The sequence below is a fragment of the Salvelinus sp. IW2-2015 genome, linkage group LG17 (assembly GCF_002910315.2).
Source record: "Salvelinus sp. IW2-2015 linkage group LG17, ASM291031v2, whole genome shotgun sequence".
NCBI classification, from domain to species: domain Eukaryota; kingdom Metazoa; phylum Chordata; class Actinopteri; order Salmoniformes; family Salmonidae; genus Salvelinus; species Salvelinus sp. IW2-2015.
The window spans coordinates 40,004,663-40,011,160 of NC_036857.1; the positions used below are offsets into that span (position 1 = coordinate 40,004,663).

A 6,498-nucleotide genomic window follows, 5' to 3' on the forward strand; every position below is an offset into this window, starting at 1 on the left:
AAGTAGCCTATAATGTGACAACTGTTCGGCTCTGGACATATGTCGCTCATCATGTGATCGTTGATGCGTTCTGCTTGCATGAAAAGAAAATAGATCTGATGTAAAAGCATAATAAAAGCAAAAGTTGCCTCCTGATAGCTTACCTTTAGCATCCGTGATGAAGTTACCGAAGTGGTCAAATCAAGTCTTTATATTTCAGTCTGGCAAGTTATCTAACTTTCGGTCCGTGTTGCTGTCTTTCGTTTATTCTCAGGCGATCAATTCTGCGGCCACATCCACCGCCTACTGCAAGTAAGCTAAAATGTTCTTTACAAAACAGACACGTTCACGGTCTACAAATCACTTCCAAAGTTAATTGGTTACACACATTACAAAAAAGTCGCTTGCCAACATCTGTGTCATAGTCTTGGAATCAGCTGTCATCCTATGAAAATTGAATCTCAGGGTCGTTCCCCGTTCACTTAGAAAAATATATAATGGCGAGATGCTCATGTCTCCGCCCTAACAATGGGAGTCGTTGTCCCAAAGGCGGGAAGGCAGGCGACAAGCTTAGGTCCAAAATAAGCCCATCGAAATTTATTGGGTTTATTTTGGACAGATTTTGGCAAGAGTGAAACCTCTCGCTTCGCCTCTTCCTCTCTGACGTCAACGTCACCTCCCCTTTCATGAGAGGGACCCAATGGCTGCCCTTACTCTGCCTGAATTAAAATAAGACATAGTTTTACCACAGATAGACGAGACAGATATATACTGGATGTATAAAAGAGGAAGCCCAGTGGCCGGCAGTGGGAGAAGATTGAGCTAGATGGATTTGGGCCGAAATTCTGCAAATGTTCTCATAAATGAAACATTTGATCTCTATACAGTTCTGTTTCCATAACTAGAATCTATAACAAAAAGTTTGGTAGACTTGACTTACCTAATTGTTTATATAGATTACTTTGTTTAGGACGAGTGCACTAGATAGTGGGCGTTTTCCTAATTAACGTCTTGCATATTCTGTGAGGCACAAATGGTCTTCATCCTCTGTTTGGCGGTAGCTAGCTAGTCCCAAGTAGATATCTAGATGGCTAGTTAATTCACCCCCCCAAAAAATTTTTTAAACATACTTGGCCTATATAGCTAGAAATCGATATCTTTGCAAGTTTTCCCACTACTAGTACTCCTTCTGTGAACTGTAACTGTAAAATGGAAGGGAGGAACATCCCTTTTCCAGTTTCCAACAGACGTTGAAAGGTATGTCATAAATAACGAGAAGATGCAGTTGGAGTAATTATTGCATGGTGAGGCACACGTTGTTGACTGTGTAATCTGTAGTGTGCTGTATCCATGACTACCCATTGAATCAATCACCAAAGCAATAATCACTGATAGATAAAACATGCTAGCTACCAGTAATGAAACAAATCTATCGCTGGGTTTAACACAATTAGCATTAGGCAGCATGGCTAGCAAACGTTAGTTTACCAATGTGCCCAGCCATATTGCATCCAAGGCCATCCCAGGGTATGCTGCACAATCAATAGAAGCCATCATTTGTGACACTGGGTCATTGCAAAGTAATGTATCGAGTTGTAGAACACCATTAAGTACCTCTTAAATGATGGTAGAGGTCTGTAAAAAATATTATATAGGCAACTACTTATGTTCTGTTGCCCTATGATCAGATTTTAAGTGAGAATACCACAAAATATAGTATAATAAAATGTGAGATTAAACCGTACACACTTTTGTAATTATTCAGGAGGAAGCTGTGGCTGAGAAACATCAGGCGTAGGGACATCAGTCTGAAGAAGTCCTTTGAGGACGCTATGTGCGAGGAACACTTTGAAGAGTGTTTTAATCTGATTATTGAGTGTCTTTGTGATTAAAAATACTTTTCTGGAAGACACTGTCCTCTGAAGCAGTACCTACCAGATTAAATTGCATGAATCCACCCCCTCAATCTGCAACAGATGCACGTTGTAGAAAAATAAGTAAGCCAACAACAACATTCGTAGCAATTAAAGATTTTTATTTAACCAGGTAGGCTAGTTGAGAACAAGGTCTCATTTACAACTACGACCTGGCCAAGATAAAGCACAGCAGTTCGACACATACAACAACACACAGTTACACATGGAATAAACAAACAGTCAATAATACAGTAGAAAAAAGAAAAAATCTATGTACAGTCAGTGCAAATGAGGTAAGATAAGGGAGGCAAGGCAATAAATAGGCCATGGTGGCGAAGTAATTACAATAGAGCAATTAGACACTGGAATGGTAGATGTGCAGAAGATGAATGTGCAAGAGATACTGGGGTGCAAAGGAGCAAGATAAATAAATAAATACAGTATGGGGATGAGGCAGTTGGATGGGCTATGTACAGGTGCAGTGATCTGTGAGCTGGTGCTTAAAGCTAGTAAGGGAGATATGGGTCTCCAGCTTCAGTGATTTTTGCAGTTCGTTCCAGTCATTGGCTGCAGAGAACTGGAAGGAGGAATTGGCTTTGGGGGTGACCAGTGAGATATACCTGCTGGAGCGCATCCTACGGGTGGGTGCTGCTATGGTGACCAGTGAGCTGAGATAAGGCGGGGCTTTACCTAGCAGAGACTTGTAGATGACCTGGAGCCAGTGGGTTTGGCGACGAGTATGAAGCGATGGCCAGCCAACGAGAGCGCACAGGTCGCAGTGGTGGGTAGTATATGGGGCTTTGGTGACAAAACGGATGGCACTGTGATAGACTGCATCAAATTTGTTGAGTAGAGTGTTGGAGGCTATTTTGTAGATGATATTGTCGAAGTCGAGGATCGGTAGGATGGTCAGTTTTACGAGGGTATGTTTGGCAGCATGAGTGAAGGATGCTTTGTTGCGAAATAGGAAGCCGATTCTAGATTTAATTTTGGATTGGAGATGCTTAATGTGAGTCTGGAAGGAGAGTTTACAGTCTAGCCAGACACCTAGGTATTTGTAGTTGTCCACATATTCTAATTCAGAACCGTCCAGAGTAGTGATGCTGGACGGGCGGGCAGGTGCGGGCAGTGATCGGTTGAAGAGCATGCATTTAGTTTTACTTGCATTTAAGAGCAGTTGGAGGCCATGGAAGGAGAGTTCTATGGCATTGAAGTTCGTCTGGAGGTTAGTTAACACAGTGTCCAAAGAAGGGCCAGAAGTATGCATCGTTATTATTTTATATCAACAGGATTAAAGTCTTGAATTGTCTATTTTTGAGGGAGAGGACAGGGATGCAGATGTAGGAGTTTTAGGTGAGAAAGACAGAGAGAACAAGAGAGTGAAGGCGAGCGTAGACCCAGCTCCAGCAGAGAAAGCAGCAGGTGGTCTGCAGGAGGTGGTCTGTCAGGTGACAGAGGTGGCAGGAGGCTTCCTCACAAGCATACAGGTGGTGGTCTGTCAGGTGACAGGTGGCGGAAGGAGTAGTCCTCAGGAGCATAGAGGAAGCTCAGGTGTCAAAGGAAGCAGCATGTAGCACAGGTGTCATGCAGGAGGAGGCCATCATCCAATTGAAGGAGGTCTATAGTATAATAATAATACACCCACAGTGATTAATTGCACACACATTGAAAGAAAAATATCACAAAGTTAATCTCATACAGATGTTACTTTAAGAGAATACAACTACTAGAAAAGAAGCTGTCAATCACAAAAAAACAACAGCAAATGCAAAGTAGGCATGCTGCAAGACCAAAAGCCACCGAAACCAAGTACGTCGTCATTTTATAGATTGGAATAACAAAAATGGAGGACATAGTTGACAAAAACCCTTAGCAGTCTCTGGGCAAAAACTGGCATTGTGTAAGAGTCCTCTTACTTAGATCTAGTGCCTTTGATTTCATCCTGGAAGGCCATGTCGAGCATGCCTACGCCTCATAGAAAAAAATTATAAAGAAATGCACCATGTGTAGAATGAGAGCACAGCTTAGAAAAAAACATGGTGAAGTTAACGAACCAAAAACCATAGCACAGCGAAAACTGAAGTGTTTCAGCGGATAGTACTTTTCTTTTGGTGCCTGGACTCCCCCGCCTCACTATCCTGGTGAAGAGAACAAAAACAAACGGAGAAAGGGGAGTCATCCATTCCCTTTATCCCAGGGATCATCAACTAGATTCAGCCGCGTGCCAATTTTTCTTGAGCAGATGGTTTGGGGCTGGAATGTAATTACAAATAATTTGTAGACTGCAAATTGACTGGAAGAAGCCCCCAAAAATATTTTTGAATAAAATAATAATTCAAACCTTGCTTACAATTGTATACGATCAGGTGTCTCTATTATGCATGGGAATACATTTGTCACACCCTGATCTTTTTCACCTGTTCCTGTGATTGTCTCCACCCCCTCCAGGTGTCACTTGTTTTCCCCAGTATATTTATCCCTGTTTCCTGTCTCTCTGTGCTAGTTCGTCTTGTTTTCCKCAGTGTATATTTTTCCCTGTGTTTCCTGTCTTTCTGTGCCAGTTCGCCTTGTATGTTCCAAGTCAACCAGCGTTTTTCCCGTACTCCTGCCTTTGCTATTCTCTTTTTTTCTAGTCCTCCCAGTTTTGACCCTTGSCTGTTCTGGACTCTGTACCCGCCTGCCTGACCATTCTGCCTGCCTTGACCACAAGCTTTTCTGCCACTCTGTACCTCCTGGACTCTGATCTGGGTTTGACCTTTTGCCTGTCCTCGACTATTCTCTTGCCTACTCCTTTTGGATTATTAAACATTGTAAGACTCCAACCATCTGCCTCCGGTGTCTGCATCTGGGTCTCGCCTTGTGTCACGATAACATTAATAGATTCTTAAATAAAATCACTTGGAGCTGATTTCCCGGTGTTTTTACAGTCTTATGTACAACAATAAAAAAATATATATTTTAAATTGCCTCAACTTTGGGGGCCAAATAAAACCAACCATGTGCCAAATTCGGCCCATGAGTTAGGGGAACAGTGCTTTGTCCTCACTGTCACTCAGAAACAAATTCCAATGTCCGCCTGGTAATGGTTCTGTTCAAAACAAAACGATTGTAAAATAATTTTGGTTCCAACACCTGGTTCTAGCTCTTTTGAAGTGTAACAATGCAGTACTGTAGAGAGTACATTAATTCATACAAACACTGTTCATCCATGCTCATCCATGTTCTAGCGATTTGTAGCTCTTCGAGTAAACATAACTTACGTCCTGTTCACTCTCAGATGTGCGGTCCTGAATGATTAGCTAGCTAGACTAGCTAGTTACTCTGCTATTTTTCTGACACGTGCAGAATCGTATTTGTTGCGCTACAGTAACATTAGCTAGCTAACGTTAGCTGAGAACTATATAATGGTGTATATATCAAGCTAGCTATTTCTGTCTTGCCCATGAGAAATTATAACATGTATTAAGAGAAGAGTAACGGGTTAGCTATTAATAACCTCACTCAATTATATTTCACCAATAGTCTCCAGTATTGATTCCCAAAATGACAACTTAACTAGTCGTCAGCTAGTTTCTTGCATGTGCAGAGCCCAGCTAATTTAACGTTATTGATTTAACTGTTAACTTAATGTTACTGTTACTGTTCCTCGGCGTGTTTTAACAGAAAATAGCAAGCCAAACAATTAACGCCCACTACAAAAGTTTTAATATAAAATTTATATAACATTAAACTATATATTTGTCACTTTTCCATCTTGGTGGCGTTATAACAGTCCCAACAACGAATAGTTAAAGTTAGCTACATCAAATCAAGTGTTGAAGTCCCTCTTCAAATCTCCAGGCCAACGTCTGCATCTCATTTTGAACTTCATTTTGAATATGATGACGATGTATTTTATTGACGTCACTAAGCCATTATTGAGAATTTTCCAGAACGTGTGGCAATTATTTATTTCAGAAGAGCTAGCAAGACTAGTGCACTCCATATGTGCTCTGGGTCATTAGACACCATTAGAGATGCACCTGTCTGGGGAGTGGACATGACTGGCTATTTCTGTAACTGTGTTACGGCCTAATATATACTGTTGCTATGGTTACACATTTTGGGACTTTTCCAGAACATGGGTGTTCTTTTCAGAGGAGCTAGCGGGATGACATGTCTGGTTATTTCTATGGGCTGTTGCTATGGTCCTACATGCATACCGGTGGCTCCGGTATTTGTGAAATATTATTGACTGAATATTTCCACGACGACATCTGACCGACCAATAAACGCGACTTTGAAAAACCCATCTCGACACTTGCCTCCCATTGGAAAGGACAGGATGTGGTCTATTTTAATAGAACATCTTTGGTTTTACTTTATCAGAAGGCTGTGGAAGAAACATACGTGCATTCCAAACACTTAAAAGACACACCCTATTCCCTCAGCCCTCAAATTAAGTGGACACTTATGATGACGTATCATGACGTCTGACGAGTATACACTTGCAGGGAAAGGGAGGAGGGAATGATTTTTAAATGGACCGCCCTTGCCCGGAAATTCGTCATCCGTTCATCACGCGATGATTGTGTTTTCAGCCACCGGTAGCTTGTGGGTGCTT

The 6,498-nt window shown here is 41.7% G+C and overlaps 1 protein-coding gene across 1 annotated transcript in view; it reads right to left on the bottom strand.

The window, feature by feature from the left end:
* The window catches only part of dnmbp (dynamin binding protein), a 130,992-nt gene extending 130,391 nt beyond the window's left edge, over window positions 1-601 (bottom strand). Inside the window, exon 1 of the mRNA XM_070448136.1 lies at window positions 144-601. The gene's annotated coding sequence lies outside the window, so the exon portion shown is untranslated. The remainder of the gene's footprint in view (window positions 1-143) is intronic.
* Between the last annotated feature and the right edge of the window lie 5,897 nt (window positions 602-6,498).